Below are 16,752 nucleotides of genomic sequence, written 5' to 3'. Positions count from 1 at the left end.
TGCATTTCCATCTTACCATTTTGAATGCTGCTTGTTTATGACTCAGCCAGCCTTAGGAATGTGACTTTAGATATAAAAATCACTTTAAAAAATACAGGAGAACATGGGTCAACAGGCAGACGCCCTTAAAGAGCAAACACAAAAATTCCTTAAAGAATTACAGGAAAACACAAACGAATGAACTGGACAAAAACATCCAGGATCTAAAAGCAGAAAGTAGAAACAACTAAGAAATCACAAAGGGAGACAACACTGGAGATAGAAAACCTTGGAAAGACGTCAGGAGTCATAGATGAAAACATCAACAACAGAATACAAAAGGTAAAAGAAAGCATCTCAGGTGCTAAATATACCATAGAACACATTGACTAAACAGTCAAAGAAAATGCAAAATGCTAAAAGCTTGTAACCCAAAACAACCAGAAAATCCAGGACACAATGAGAAGACCAAACCTAAGGATTTTATAGGTATAGAAGAGAGCAAAGATTTATAACTTAAAGGGCCAGTAAATATCTTCAATAAAATTATAGAAGAAAACTTCCCTAACCTAAAGAGAGAGATGCCTATGAACATACAAAAAGCCAAATGGACTGGACCAGAACAGAAATACCTCTCATCACATAATAATCAAAAACCCCAAATGTACTAAACAAAGAATATTAAAAGCAGTAAGAGAGAAAGTCCAAGTAACATACAAAGGAAGACCCATCAGAATTATACCATACTTATCACCAGAGACCATGAAAGCAAGAAGATCCTGGGCAGATCTCATACAGACCCTAAGAGAACACAAATACCACCCTAGACTACTATACCCAGCAAAACTCTCAATCACCAAAGAAGGAGAAACCAAGATATTCTACACAATGTTTTTCCACAAATGCAGCCCTACAGAGGATAATAGATGGAGAATGCCAATATAAGAAGGGAAACTACACCCAGAAAAAGCAAGATAGTAATCTGTACAAACACAAAAGAAGATAACCACACAAACATAAAAATAATATCAAAAATAACAGGAAGAAACAATCACTATTCCTTTATATCTCTTAACATCAATGGACTCATTTCCCCAATAAAAAGGCATAGACTAACAGGCTGGATTTTGCTGCATACAGGAATCCCACCTCAGTGTCAAAGACAAACACTTCCTCAGAGTGAAAGGCTGGAAAACAATTTTCCAAGCAAATGGTTCCAGGAAACAAGCTAGAGTAGCCATTTTAATATCCAATAAAATTGACTTTCAACCAAAAGTCATCAAAAAAATATGGAAAGACACTTTATACTCATCAAAGGAAAAATCTACTAAAGAGAACTCTCAATTCTGGACAGCTATGCTCCAAATACAAGGGCACCCTCATTTGTAAAACAAACTTTACTAAAGCTCAAAGCACACATTGCACCTCATACAATAGTTGTGGGTATCTTCAATAACCCACTCTCCTCAATGGACAGATCAGGGAAACACAAACTAAACAGAGACACAGTGAAACTAACAGAAGTTTTACACCAAATGGATTTAACAGATCTATATAGAACATTTTATCCTAAATCAAAAGAATATACCTTCTCAGCACCTCACGGTACCTTCACTAAAATTGACCATATAATTGATTACAAAACAGACCTCAACAGATATAAGAAGATAGAAATAATCCCATGCCTCCTATCAGATTACTATGGAGTAAGGGTGGTCTCCAATAGCAACAAAAACAACAAACAGCACACATATACATGGAAGCTGAGCAATGCTCTACTCAATGATAGCTTGGTCAAGGAAGAAATAAGGAAACAAATCAAAGACTTTTTAGAATTTAATGAAAATGAAGGCACAACATACCCAAATTTATTAGACACAATGAAAGCAATGCTAAGAGGAAAACACATAGCTCTGAGTGCCTACAAAAAGAAGCTGGAGAGCGCATACACTAGCAGGTTAATGACATACCTGAAAGCCCTGGAACAAAAAGAAGCTAATATATCCAAGAGGAGTAGAAGGCAGGAAATCATCAAACTCATGGCTGAAATCAATCAAGTAAAAACATAAAGAATTATACAAAGAATCAACAAAACTAGGAGCTGTTTCTTTTAGAAAAATCAAAATTGATAAGCCCTTAGCCAGACTAACCAGAGGGCACAGAGACAGTATCCAAATTAACAAAATCAGAAATGAAAAGGGAGATATAACAACAGAAACTGAGGAATTTCAAAAAATCATCAGGTCCTACTACAAAAGCCTATACTCAACAAAACTGGAAAATCTGCATGAAATGGACAATTTCCTAAACAGATACCAAATACTAAAGTTAAATCAGGATCAGATAGACCATATAAACAATCCCATAACCCCTAAAGAAATAGAAGCAATCATTGAAAGTCTTTCAACCAATAAAAGCACAGGACCAGATGATTTTAGTACAGAATTCTATCAGACCTTCAAAGAAGACTTAACACCAATACTCTTCAAACTATTCCACAAAATAGAAACAGAAGGAACACTACCCAACTCATTCTATGAAACCACAATTATGCTGATACCAAAACCACACAAAGATCCAACAAGGAAAGAGAACTTCAGACCAATTTCCTTTATTAATATTGATTCAAAAATACACAATAAAATTCTTGCCAACTGAATTCAAGAACACATCAAAATGATCATTCATCACGATCAAGTAGGCTTCATCCCAGGGATGCAGAGATGATTCAATATATGGTAATCCATCAATGTAATCTACTACATAAACAAACTCAAAGAAAAAAACCACAAGGTCATTTCATCAAATGCTGAAAAATCATTTGACAAAATTCAGCATCCTTTCATGTTAAAAGTCTTAGAAAGATCAGGAATTCAAGGCCCATACCTAAACATGGTAAAAACAATATACAGCAAACCAGTAGCCAACATCAAACTAAATGGAGAGAAATTTGAAGCAATCGCACTAAAATCAGTAACTAGACAAGGCTGCCCTTTCTCTCCATATCTATTCAAGATACTACTTGAAGTTCGAGCTAGAGCAATTGGACAACAAATGGAGATCAGAGGGATACAAATTGGAAAGGAAAAAGTCAAATTATCACTATTTGCAGATGACATGATAGTATACTTAAGTCAACAACAACAACAAAAAAAACAAAAAAAACCCAAAAACAAACAAACAAACAAACAAAAAAAAAAACTCCACCAGAGAACTACAGCTGATAAACAAATTCAGCCAAGTGGCCGAATATAAAATTAACTCAAATCAGCAGCCTTCTTATACTCAAAGGATAAACAGGCTGAGAAAGAAATTAGGGAAATGACTCCCTTCACAATAGTCACAAACAATATAAAGTATCTTGGTATGACTCTAACCAAACAAGTGAAAGATCTGTGTGACAAGAACCTCAAGTCTCTAAAGAAAGAAATGGAAGAATACCTCAGAAGATGGAAATATCTTCCATGCTGGTGGATTGGCAGGATTAATATAGTAAAAATGGCCATCTTGCCAAAAGCAATCTACAGATTCAATGCAATCCCCATCAAAATTCCAATTCAATTCTTCACAGAATTAGAAAAAGCAATTCTCAAATTCTTTTGAAATAACAAAAAACCCAGGATAGCTAAAACTATTCTCAACAGTAAAAGAATTTGTGGGGGAATCAGTATCCCAGACTTGAAGCAGTAATACAGAGCAATAGTGTTTTAAACTGCATGGTATTGGTACAGTGACAAGCAGGTAGATCAGTGGAATAGAATTGAAGACCCAGAAATGAACCCACACACCTATGGTCACTTGATCTTTGACAAAGGAGCTAATTTCATCCAGTGGGAAAAAAAGCCCCTTCAACAAATGGTGCTCAACTGGTGACTAGCATGCTGAGAATGAAAATCAATCCATTCTTATCTCCTTGTACTAAGCTCAAGTCCAAGTGGATCAAGGACCTCCGAATAAAGCCAGACACACTGTGACTAAAGAAAAAAAAACTGGGGAAGAGCCTTGAACACAGACACAGGGGAAATTTTCCTGAACAGAACCCCAATAGCCTATGCCCTAAGATCAAGAATTAACAAATGAGACCTCATAAAGTTACAAAGTTTCTGTAAAGCAAAGGATGCTGTCAATAGGACAAAACAGCAACCGAGAAATTGGGAAAAGATCTTTATCAACCCTACATCTGACAGAGAGCTAATATCCAGTATATACAAAGAACTCAAGAAGTTAGACTCCAGAGAACCAAATAGCCCTATTAAAAAATGGGGTACAGAGCTAAACAAAGAATTTTCACCTGAGGAATATCGAATTGCTGAGAAGCACCTAAAGAAATGTTCAACATCCTTAGTCATCAGGGAAATGCAAATCAAAACAACCCTGAGATTTCACCTCACACCAGTCAGAATGGCTAAGATCAAAAACTCAGATAATAGCAGGTGCTAGCAACGATGGGAGAAAGAGGAACACTCCTCCACTGCTGGTGGAATTGCAAACAGGTAACAGGAAAGGGTTGATTGGGGAACAGGGGGAGGGGAGATGGGTTATGAGACTTGGGGGGGGGGACATTTGCAATGGTACAACATTTGCAATGTAAATAAAGAATATATCTTTAAAAAAAGGAATATGACTTTAATATTTTCTTTGTACTGGAGTTCAAACCCAGCTCCTCAGACATGCTAGGCAAATACCACATGCTGTATATTTTTTTCCTTTGTAAGGTTATTAATAGTGATAGATTTTTAAAGTTTTCATCTACTGTTCTCTGTGCTGCCTTTATCCCTGTTAGTTTTACTCCTACACTGCATTGTAGTGGCTTTCGTCAAAGGTTTAGCCATTTTTGAATTGTCTGTCTCCACAGAAAGTCCTGGAAAGTTCTACATTGTGAACAGAGCTTGTTCACTAGTCAAATTCCAAAGAATCTTCCAGTAACTTACAGATTATATATATGCCTACAGCTAAAAGACCTGATGTCTCCTGTCCTCCACTTTTCCTGACACCCTCAGCTTACCTTGAATCTCCAAGTAGGTACATGGGTGTGCCAGAGGACCCAGGGGTCTAACTGCACCCACAATTCATCTTCTTCCCCTCCTTGTGTCTTCCACAGCCACATGGCATCACTGGGTTCCTGTGCAATCTTTCAGTGGCTGTGGACTGATCTAGGTCCCTTGATGCTTCTGCTTTGCCTTCTGGTTTCCCAGGGCACTGCACTGAGACACTCTTCTTTTACTCTTCCTGCTATGTATGGTTTTGATTTTTACAAATCTTCACTGTCGTTCTCTTGGGAGGGGGCTTGGAATAAATCAGAAGGAAGTCGAAGAATTTGCTATTCTTGATGAAAGCACTTGTTCTTCCATGACTGCTTGCCAAATTGAAAACCCAGATCCTCCCTCGTTTACTTAAAACAATTGGCACAACCTCGTTGTGGAAACTCATTCTGGGGAGTCTACAGCATCATGAGATTCTTGGTGTATCCCTGGTGTCCTACTTCAAACCATGAATGGAGACATTCTCTGGTGGTTGTACAATTATTTCCCTGCCTTTTGGGCATTCTTTAGTTGATTTCTTTTCACAGCAACTTGAGTTACTTTTTAAAGATAATCACATTGGTCTACTGTTTTTGTAACCTCCCAATAGCTCCCTCAATGTACTAACAGACATTTTCCTGTCCTGGCTATAGACTTCCTGGCCAGTGAGTGATCAGTCAGTGCTAGGTCTAGCCCTACTTCATCTCCAGACATGTTTCTCAGATTATGGTGCTCCAGGCTTAGCAGTGGCCTCCTCCCTAGAATGACCTTTATCATGTTTTAAAGCCTGTACCTCCTTTTCCTGGATTGTCTTTATAACATGGATTGTCTTCATAACAGCATCCTTTACATCTTTCAGGTTTAAAGCAATACATGTCAGGACAGATCATTCTGTGGAGCATTTGGCTACCATGCTTAGGCCTGCGTTAACCTCACTGCCACCTGAAATCATTTCCTTACTTGGTGTGTGGGCTTGTCTTTTCATTCATGGAGAAATTGAGAGACCCCAACTCAATGTTTTTAGACCCCCCTAAACAACTAGCCCAGCACAGAGTAACTTGTTTTTCTGCTTTCAGCTTGAGAGAAAGATAACCCACCCTGTTCTAGTTCCAATGTCTAACTATACAATGTGCCAAGGACATTTGCTCCAGATAATCTCTAACCTTCCTTAAGACATAAATTATTGCCTGACTTCCTCATTCTGTACTTCCCCATTCCGTGCATAATTTGTCCTCCACCCCTTGCCTTGTTTGTGATTTTTTTTTTGTCCTCCACTTTGTCCTCTATCCCTTGCCTTGTGATTTTTCCCCTTTAAATACCCCTGACTTCAGTTGCACAGGGTCCCACAGTCCTCTACCCCTGCACAGTGTATGACTGTGGACCCAAGAGCTCTGGAATAAAAAATCCTCTTGCTATTGCATGGAGACCGTTTCTCGTGAGTGATTTGGGTGTCGCCTTCTGAGGCATGGGGCACTGGGGTGTCCTTGGTTTTTTCGGGTCTTACAAAATCATCTCCATGAAGATGAGGTAGGAAAAGATGTAGTTCCACCTAGAAAGATGGCTCAGTCAGTGTAGGCACCTAGTGCCAAGCCTGAAAACTTGAATTTGCTCCCCAAGACCCACATGGTAGAAAGAGAAGACTGAATCCAAGTTTTCTTCTGACCCTCACACCAGTATCATGTCATGCACACTCCTCTACATGCAAAGTAAAGAAAGTAAGCTGTAAAAAAAAAAACAGCTCTACAGAGAAAAAGTTGGGACATTGTTCATGTCCTCATGCTTTTAAGAGTAATTTCAAGCATTAATTATTTGAACGGTTGCAGTGTGCTTAGACGGTTAGTCATAAATGCATGTCTCTACTTAGTAATGTATTTTAAGGTGTCCCTTTAAAATCTTAGTCATCTAATATGTAAATTAGTATTAAGTCCAATTTTTCAAGGCTTTCAAAAACATCTTCTCTTTAAAATGTGATATTAATCATAAGAATATCCTCTGAAAGTACAAAGAGAATCCAGGATGTAACAAAAGAATCACTTTTTTCCTCCTCTAAGAAATCCAGAACCTTCTACCTACTTCTAAAGTCTGGTTAACAAGGCAGGAAGTCATGTCTATTTCTCTGTGTTAGAGAACTTGTTATTTTATTTCTCTGTCAGATTTCTTACCACCAGCATCAAAATTAACTCTGGATGATTTGTATGGAAAAGGAGTTGGCAGAAAGGGTATTGAGCTGTTGGTATAGAATAGTTGGGAACCCTGGAGGAGGGAAGGAAAGAAAGAATGGACAGGCAGGATAAAGCATGGTATTCAGCTTTCAACTTAAATGATGAGGACCCTGCTTCACGCTGCTTTCAACCAAATACCAGATGAATGTTCTGCAACTGCCTCATTCCTGGGCATTGTCCAGTTGTCACTGGCTCCTGGGTGTTGTCGGTAAGGGTCCCTGTGGGTGAGTCAGCATGGCAGAGAGAGAAAAAGAAGAGGAAGGGGGGAGGGAGAGAGGGAGGAAAGGGGAGAGACTTGAGTACAGAAAAAACACAGGGTAAGACAAGAAGCCTGGGTGGGATTCCACAGCCAGACTTGTTCTCTAGTTAACAGCTCATTCTCATGAGCACTGACACCACAGAGCCCATGTCAGTCCCTGATCACAAAGCTGGCCTCAGCATCTAGCCAACATCCACCTCAAACACTGAAAGGTGACAGGTCCTGTACCTCTGGGTACCACTTTGGAATGCTAGGGACTGGCCCTTTATCACAGGAGTGCTTAGCAGCAGCTGGAAACATACCCCAGTGTTTCATTCCTTCCCTGCAGATGTCTGTGTTTTCATAAAACTCATGTCTATGATAATATGATTCATATTTGCTAAAATACATAGGTCTTAAAAACTCCACTTGATGAGCTTTGACTCATATGTATTTATAACTGTCACTAAAACTGAAAGTGTCTCCTGGCCCCTTGGACTTGAAATTCCTACCCAGAAAGATGCTACCCATGATGCCTCTGAGCATACATTTGTATTTGGTGTTACTTTGTTTATATAAGTATAGTCACACTATACTTGTTTTTTTGTTGTTGTTGTTGTTGTTGTTGTTGTTTTTTTGTTATTGTTTTTGTTATTTGAGATTAATCCATGAGGTTTAGTCTCATGGATTAAATGCATGCAAATGTTTTGTTTTTTGTTGCTGACTAATATTCCATTTATGGTTGTTCCAAAGCCTCTCAACTTTAGTAATTCCTCATTCTGAAAGACCCGCAAAGAGGGGAGACCCTCACTCAAATCTCGGGATAAAGTGACACCCAAGGAATTCGCAGGAGACCATTCTTGATGCAAACACATGAGGTTTATTCGGGAGGAACCAGTGCACTGGGGTCATCTCATAACTGCATAGGGTCAGAGGAGATAGACCCCGAGTAACTGGAGTCAGGGGTATTTAAAGGAAAAAACGCAAACAAGGAGGGGGAGATAGGGGTAATGGAAAAGTATAGAACATTGTAAAGATAGTCACAAGGCAGTCATGTAGACATTCTTTTTGGTCAGCCAGTTCCTGAAACAGGGCATCTCAGGATCAGTTAAGCAAATGTCAGCTATTTCCAAGGTCAGGGTGTACTTGACCTCAGGGACCCTTTCTCAAAGTCAGGCAGCTATTGAGTGAACATGTTGAGGCTTGTTTGCTAGGGGTCTCAAAACTTTTACATTTTTGAGTTGGGGGGGGGGGGTCTCTCATTCCCTACTCCCTCTAGTAAGTAGTTCTAATCTTAGAACTAAAGGTCTGATTCTGGTTCTATGAATTCTGAATTGGTTTGTCCTAGTTGTTGATATTGATGGCGAAGCATCAAGATCTGAACAGTGCTAACTCTGGTGAACAAAAGCAATTAATCTATTGATTATGCAAGGCCCTATGGTGAGCAGAAGTAGTAGAATCATCAAAGGACCCATAAGGGCTGAGAACAAAGTGGTCATCCATGGAGACTTAGTAAACTACCCTTCATACCAGTTTTGGGTGCTCTCTCTCTCTCTCAAGCCTGCGGTTGTTAAGTCTTTCTGTAAGTTTACTCATGGAGTCCCTGATAGCCCCTGAATGGTCAACATAGAAACAACATTCTTCTTTAAGCACTGCACATAACCCTCCTTCTTTAAGGAATAATAGATCTAATCCTCTCCTGTTCTGCAAGACCACTTCCAACAGGGAGGTAAGAGAATTCTCCAGTTTAGTAACTGAATCCTGGATGGCCTGTAAATCCTGATCCATAGCGGGCCTACAGAGTGTCAAGGCCATGTTGTAAATCCTTGGGTCCCTTGATTAGGGCAGTGGTCCCTGTCCCTATGGCTGCCCCAAGCCTAACCCCAGCATAACTGCCAGAGTGAGAGAAACTGGTTCTCTTCTAACTCATTTTAATCCAGTATCATAAGCTTCTATGACCACTTCTTCAGGATGGTAATAGACACGGGGTACTAACTGAATCATAACACAAAAATCTTTGGACTGATTAAAAACAGAAGTGGATACACAAGAGGTGAGTCCAGTACTGCATGCCCACCAGCTGTTATTATTGCGTAATAGGCACGGATCTGCCTTTGAGGTGTTAAGAGTCACAGAGGTGTTCCAAAGATGGTGGGTAAGGGGCACCCTTTCTATACAAAGCCCAGAACCAGAAACTTCAGTTTGCTTATTGCTCCACCAGGGGCATCAATTATGATCTGTGGTGCTAGTTGGGGTACCCGGAATGGCGGTACCCTCATAATAAGGGGGGACCATAGCCAAACAAAGCCAGAAGGATGCAGTAGCATCAGGATTGGTGGCACTGAGGACTGAGAAGTCTCCTTGGATCAAATTAAAAGGCCTATCTCCTGCCATAGGAGCAGATGGTATTAGACTAGCGGGTATTTTGGTAGCTGTACTTGAGAGAGGCATAGAAGTAGGGACTGGGGTCTCCATGATTGGAGAAGCAGAAGGCAATGGTCGGGCTCTCCAGGTGGCTTAGGAGGACCTTGTTCTGCTAGAATGGTGGTGGGTCCCACAGGGACTGTTGGGGGCTTCCTATTTTTAGCTGTACTTAGAACACTACCCTGGTGTCAGTTCCAGATACATAGAATCGGATCCCCCACCATCAGCCTTTAAACCATTCTGTGAATCATTTCCCCTGTGAAGTAAATCGGATTACTATGGGATTGCAGGGTCCCAAATTGCAGGTAGCTTTAGAAGTGGGCACATACCTTCCTCCCTGGGGGCACTGGGTAGGCCACGAATGGTTTCTGGACACTGTTATTAAATCCCATGAGGAGGTGGGATGCCAATAAGCATTCCGCAAGGTCTCACAGCTCTATTTTTTACAATAAAAGTGTTCTAGGCCCCCACATCGCCTAGCCTCTTGCCTGGATCGTCCGTCTCGAGGATAGACGTAGAATTCCGTAAGCCGCAGCGACCAAGGTCTAGCTCAGCCTAGGGAGACTGTCTGCTGGGAATGAGTAGCCTCTGAGAACACAGGCAGCTCATCAGATCTGACCTCAGGGATATCCCATGTTTCCAACCCCAACATTAATAGGCAGAGATCTAAGGTCATATCAGACCACCAGGCCCCCGGAGGGGTGACCTTAGATGTACAGAGCCATAATGGGGTGTCATGCCACATGGTAGGAACTTGACATTGGCCAAGGACAATTCCTGGCTTTGGGCAGGAATCTGATGTTAGGGCATAATAGGGAAGTAGGTTACAGCAGGAATTTTTATCCTAGGGTGGAGGTTAAGTTCATTGTTCTTCCAGGTCTATGAATTCCTGAATTAAGCAGGTGACCCACCCAGCTGTCTGAGCAGTGGAGCCAAGGATGGCCAGAAGACTTCCCCGGAAGTCAACTCAACTCGGAGTCTGGGGGGAGGGGCTTGCCCAAACTGTTAAAAGGTCTGACTTCAATTAAAGTTGGGGCCTCGATTGGTAAACTATAATCCTGGCCTTTTTCTTTTCACCTCTTCCCCATCTATCCCTCAGCTTCTGTTCCAGAAACCCAGTTTGTAGTAGCTGCAGGGAGCTACAGAATACAACACTTAGAGGTACTCCAGACAATGTCTCCAGTTTGGGACAGTACTTGCCATGTGAGAGTCATAGGTTGATGAGGGTTGTTATTCTTCATCAGAGGTGAGCAGGCGACGAAGGCGCAGCTTAAGAGGATCATCAGTCAGCTTCAGCCTCCAGGTGCCATCTTGGGCTGCAGGTGGCATGACCTTGATGTGGGAGGCATGGATCCAGGTGGGAATGCTGTCAACCTTAACAGCACAGCAGTGGGGCTGGTCAGGAGCACCAGATAGGGTCTCTTCCATCTGGCTTCAAGGTTCCCAGCTCGGTGGCGATGGACCAGGACAGAGTCCCCCACTTGAAACTTGTGGGGCACTTCGGTGGTCCCTGGCTCATAAGCTTCCTTGAGCTGCTCCCAGGCTAACAAGTTCAAGGGCCTTTAAGCGGGCTAGGAGGGGTTGGGAAAAAAGCATCAGCATCAAGAACCCCCAAAGCTAAGGGGGGGTCCCCCAAAGAGTAGCTCGAATGGAGTAAACTTGAACTTCCCGGGGGTATTTTGCACCCAGAACAAGGCAAAGGGCAGGAGGGCTGTCCAATCCTTCCTGCCGGTCTCTAAGGCTAATTTAGTCAAGGTCTCTTTTAAGGTTCTATTTATCCTCTCTACCTGTCCTGAGCTCTGGGGTCTGTAAGCACAATGTAATTTCTAAGTAATCCCCAGTTGAGTGGCCAGTTCCTGACTTACCTGGGCAATGAAGGCAGGGCCATTGTCTGAACCAATTACCTTAGGAATACCAAATCTTGGAAAGATTTCTTCTAGAATCTTTTTGGCCACAACATTTGCTGTCTCCTTTTTGGTTGGGAATGCTTCTACCCAACCTGAAAAAGTGTCTATGAAAACTAATATATATATTTATTACCATATTTTGCTGGTTTGACTTCAGTGAAGTCTACTTTCCAATAGACTCCTGGCCTATCTCCTCAGAGCCGCTTACCAGGAGTACCCGTGTGGTGCCCAGCATTAGTCAGGGCGCAGGCCTTGCAATTCTGGACCATCTCCTGTGCAATGTCTGATAGTCTCATCACATAGTAATCAGAGTGGTGAACAATGTCTTTAAGTTTCTTGGTTCCCAGGTGGATTAGCTGATGTAAATTAGCAATGTATTGTCCCTCCTTTTGGGGCAGGATGGATATTCCTTCTTCTGTTTCTGCTGCCCCATAGGGGGAATATCTCTGAACAATCTTTAGCTTTTCTATCAATTTGTGGTCCTCTGGTGTATATCTAAAACTGCTGTCTCTGGTGTCATAATAATCTATAGTGTCTGTATATTTTGGATGACACTGGAAGAATCATGGCTCCCTGAGCTGCCTATTTTGCTGCTGAATCTGCCATCTGGTTTCCCTTGGCCACCATATGGTGTCCTTTTTGGTGGCCAGGGTAATGTATGATGGCCAATTTCTTTGGTAGATGTATGGCCTCCAGCAAGCTTAGAATTTATTCTTTATTTTTAATGTCTTTTCCAGTAGACATAAGTAGCCCCCTCTGCTTATAAATAGCCCCATGTACATGATCGGTGGCGAAGGAGTACCTGCTGTCCGTGTAGATGTTAATTGTTTTTCTCTCTGCCAGTTTCAAAGCCTAGATGAGTGCAATTGATTCTGCTTTCTGAGCTGATGTCCCCTCAGGCAAACTGTTGGCCCAGATGGTCTGTCTTCTGTCTACCACCACCACCCTGGCTCTCGGCTTATCTTTGATCATGAACCTGCTGCCATCTGTGTACCAACTAGGGCATCCTGGCCAGGGTTGGTCAGTGAGGTCCTTCCTGGTCCCAGTCTCTTCTGCTAGGATGTCCATACACTGGTGTATGGGTGCAGATTCATCAGCTTCTGGCAGTAGGGTGGCAGGGTTAAGGATAGCCAGGGGTGCAAACAACACTCTCTCAGTTAGTAGGAGGCTCTGGTAGTGGGTCATGCAGGTGTTATTAATCCAACAATCTGGAGGTTGCCTAGCGATGCTTTTTAGGCCATGGGGGGCTACTATGATTGTCTGCTGTCCCAAAGTCAATTCTCTGTGTCTTTGAGGAGCAGTGCTACCCCAGCAATAGCTTTCAAGCATGACAGCTACCCACTGGCCAGTGGGTCTAACTTCTTTGATAGGTAGGCTACGGGCCATTTCCATGGCCCCAGGGTCTGAGTTAGAACTCGAGCAACACCCCCCCCCCCTGTCCCGCTCTCTCATTCATATAGAAAATAAAAGGCTTAGTTAGATCAGGCAGAGTCAGAGCGGGGGAACTAACTAAAGCCTTTTTGATCTCCTCAAAGGCTTTCTGATGTTCTGGAGTCCAGGTAAAGGATTCTGTGTCCTTGGTAGAGGGTAAAGGGGGGCTGCCAGGGTAGCAAACCCTGGGATCCAGAGCCTGAAAAACCCTGTGGTCCCCAAGAATTCTCTCACCTGCTTTGGAGTGGTCGGAAAAGGAATCTTGTCACAGTCCTCTTTCGGGTTTCGGTCAGCCAATGTTTTCCTCCTTTTAGAGTGTATCCTAGGTACATTACCTCCGTCTGGCAGATCTGAGCCTTCTTGGCCAATGCCTGGTACCCTAACTCACCTTGTTCTGTTGACAGTTCTTTAGTCCCCCTTTTACATTCCTGTTCAGTATCTGCAGCTAAAAGTAAATCATCAACACACTGAAGAAGAGTGAGGTTCGGATGTTCTGACCCAAACAGGGCCAAATCCCAATGAAGGGCCTCATCAAAGAGGGTGGTCGAATTCTTGAATCCTTGTGGCAAACTGGTCCAGGTTAGTTGTCCAGCCTGTCCAGTATCTGGATCCCTCCATTCGAAGGCAAAAATTGCCTGGCTGTTAGGATGTAACTTTAGGCAGAAGAAAGCGTCCTTCATGTCGAGAACACTGTACCATTGTCTGTCTGGGGGCAAGGAACTGAGCAAGTTATAAGGGTTGGGGATAGTAGGATGTATATCTGCACTCTCCTATTAAATTTTCGGAGGTCTTACATGGGCCTGTAGTCATTTGTTCCCGGTTTCTTGGCTGACAGCAGTGGGGTGTTCCATGGGGACTGGCAGGGTCTCAGAATTCCTAATTGTAAGAGTCTCTGAATGTGGGGTCTGATACCTTCCCAGGCTTCTTTACTCATAGGATATTGGCATACCCCAATAGGGGTGGCATCAGTTTTTAGAGTAATAACAATGAGGGGCACTCTTTTGGCTTCTCCCATGCCCCCAGTTTCTGCCCAGGCCTGGGGGAACTTATCCAGCCAATTGTCCCCTAAGGAGGTAGTCTTAGTGCCAAGGTTCTCATGCAGCCTATACTCTTCCTCTAATTGCAATGCCAAAACCATAGAAGTTGGGGTCTGCCAGTGCACGGTGGCATGTGAAGCTAATCTGGGCTTTCAATTTGGCCAATAAATCTCTACCCAGGAGTGGCACAGGACATTCAGGAATGATGAGAAAAGAGTGAGTTACTTGTCCTTTCCCTAGATTAGCTAGGTGGGCCGTGGTCCAAGAATAAGCTTTCTGGCCGGTGGCTCCTATTACTATTGTTTTCTTGTCTTTTAATTTACCTAGAGGTTCCTTTAAAACTAAGAATTCTGCTCCGGTATCCACAAGAAAGTCTACAGGGTTCCCCTCCACACTTAGGGTTACCCTAGGCTTGGGAAGTGGTTCTGAGCCCCGACTCCCCTAGTCTTCATCCTCTAGAGTAAGAACCTTGGGTGGTTTGCCGCTCAGCTTCTTTTTGGGACAGTCTTGGGCCCAATGGCCCTTTTCTTTGCAATATGCACATTGATCTTTGGACAACGGCTGTCACATAGGCCCTCCTAAATTTGGATTTGGTCTTCTCAGCCATGAGTTGCCCAGGTACCATGTCTGCCTTGGTTCCTTTATTTTTCTATATCCTTCTCTCTCACCTACAACTGTGGCCAAAATCCTAGTTAGACTTTTCTCATGCCTTTATTTCACCTAGTTTCGCTAGTTCTCTCTCTCTCTTTCTCTCTCTCTCTCTCTCTCTCTCTCTCTCTCTCTCTCTCTCTCTCTTCCTGTATCCCTCTTGTGATAGACTTTCTCAGCCTCTTTCACCAAATCCTGTAAAGACAAAGTCTGTAGGCCTTCTAAGCACTGCAGCTTCCACCACATGTCTGAGGTGGACTGCCCAATAAATGCCATGGCAATTGTCGCCTGGTGACCCTCCGAAGTTGGGTCGAAGGGGTTGTAGTGCCTATAGGCTTCCACTAACCTCTCTAAAAATACTGATGGGGATTCTTTATCCCCCTGAAGAACTTCTCTTACCTTAGCCAAATTGGTGGGGTGCCTGCCCACCCCCTTGAGACCTGCCATGAGAGCCAGGCAATAGACTGTCAGCTACCCCCTACCTTCAGCAGTGTTGTAGTCCTAATTAGGTCGGTTCAGAGGGAAACCAGCATCTATCTCATTCTGGAGTTGGGTGGGTTGGCCATTGTCACCCGGGACGTTTTTCTAGGCCTCAAGCAGAATTCTCTCCTTCTCTTCAGTAGTGAACTTGCTGACAATCATCCCAGGTGGGCTGGTGAGAGAACATAAGGGACTCAATCAAACCTGTGAGGCTGGAGGGATTCTCTGAAAAAGGAGCATGGTTATTTTTCCAATTGTAAAGGTTGGCCAAAGAGAAGGTCCAATATTGAAGAGGCTGTATCTCATTAGGCTTAGCCAGAGCGGGGCTGTAAACACGCAGAGGCAATGGCCATAGTTGAATCAGGTCCCCCGGCACTTTGAGCTCGTCTGCTCCATGTCCTGGTGGCTGGTCCTTCTGCTGCCCCACCAGTGGTACCCTGAACTGGTCCCTTAGAGACCTGGAGAGGTAAAGGATGAGGGTAGGGAGGAGGAGTTCCTGACCATTCGGGAGGTTGCTCAATTTCAGGATAGATCTTAGGCAGAGCCGATGGCTTCTACAAATGGTTCAGGCTCCACCATCTTTGGTTTCATTTTCTGGTCCACGTCGCAGAGTGCCAGGACTCAGGAGCCTAGTTTGTTTTTGCGGGTCCATGGTTTGAGCCAAGAGGGAGGGTCCTGAGCTAAATCTTCCCAGACAAAAATATAAGGGACTTGATCAGGGTGCTACCCTGGCCCATTCTGGAAAACAATGTCTTTGATAGCAGAAATAACAGTCAAATTTAAAGTTCCCTCCAACGGCCAACCGACATTGTAGGTTGGCCACTTGGAAGAGCAAAAGGTCCTCCAAGGTCCTTTCTTTACTTCAACATACAGATTATGAGCCCTAGTCCTAATTTCAGTCCAATGGTCTAATTTCAAAGTCAGTGGGGTCTAGACAGTTTGACCATGGTCAGAGAGATGTAGGCAATAGAAACAACACTCAAGATGGACACAGATATTGACACCAAAAGACATCTCTTGCGAGACTTCCAATACCAGAAAAATGAATCAGATGGTTGGGGATCAACAAAGAATCTCTTCCTTAGGAGAGAATCAGAGTCTGACCCAACACCCAGACGGGAATCTTCCAAGTGTCCTCAGAGCTCCCACAGACCTCCTGGGATGTCTTCCAGGGCAGCAGTTGGTTACCCTCTTGGCATGTCTGCCGATAACCTTCTCGAAGCGAAGTCTTTGCTCAGGCGAGTGCAGATGACTGCAAACCAAAAGCAAGAGAATCAAAACACTCCGGCCGACAGAGACCAAAACAAATAGACAGAATCTTACCTCCAAGAGGGGGGTCTCTGGAAACTTGGGTGTTTGCAAATC

At 43.2% G+C, this 16,752-nt stretch overlaps 1 pseudogene; it reads right to left on the bottom strand.

The window, feature by feature from the left end:
• Positions 1-11,114: 11,114 nt before the first annotated feature.
• LOC127684763 (uncharacterized) lies at positions 11,115-16,401 on the bottom strand (annotated as a pseudogene).
• Between the last annotated feature and the right edge of the window lie 351 nt (positions 16,402-16,752).

The sequence above is a fragment of the Apodemus sylvaticus genome, chromosome 5 (genome assembly GCF_947179515.1).
Source record: "Apodemus sylvaticus chromosome 5, mApoSyl1.1, whole genome shotgun sequence".
Taxonomy (NCBI): domain Eukaryota; kingdom Metazoa; phylum Chordata; class Mammalia; order Rodentia; family Muridae; genus Apodemus; species Apodemus sylvaticus.
This window is presented reverse-complemented; position numbering and strand designations above follow the sequence as displayed.